Here is a 285-nt window from a genome sequence, read left to right as displayed (position 1 = left end):
GTTTTCAGCTAAAAAGGCCTTCCTATACATGGTCGTTTTTTTCGGCCAGAAACGCCTGACTATAAATGGTCGTTTTTTTCTGCTAAATATTTCAGCTAAAAAAGCCTTACTATACATGGTCATTTTTTTTTCCAGCTAAAAACGCCTTACTATACAAGGTTGTTTTTTTCTGCTAAAAATTTCGTCTAAAAACGCCTTACTATACATGTTCGTTTTATTCCGCTAAAAAGTTCGGCCAAAAACGCCTTACTATACATGGTCGTTTTTTTTTTTTGTTTTTTTTTT

This window comes from Hippocampus comes, unplaced genomic scaffold, assembly GCF_001891065.2.
Source record: "Hippocampus comes isolate QL1 unplaced genomic scaffold, H_comes_QL1_v1.1 scaffold176, whole genome shotgun sequence".
In the NCBI taxonomy this organism is placed as follows: domain Eukaryota; kingdom Metazoa; phylum Chordata; class Actinopteri; order Syngnathiformes; family Syngnathidae; genus Hippocampus; species Hippocampus comes.
The sequence above is the reverse complement of the archived record's forward strand: the minus strand, read 5'-3'. Positions refer to the sequence as shown.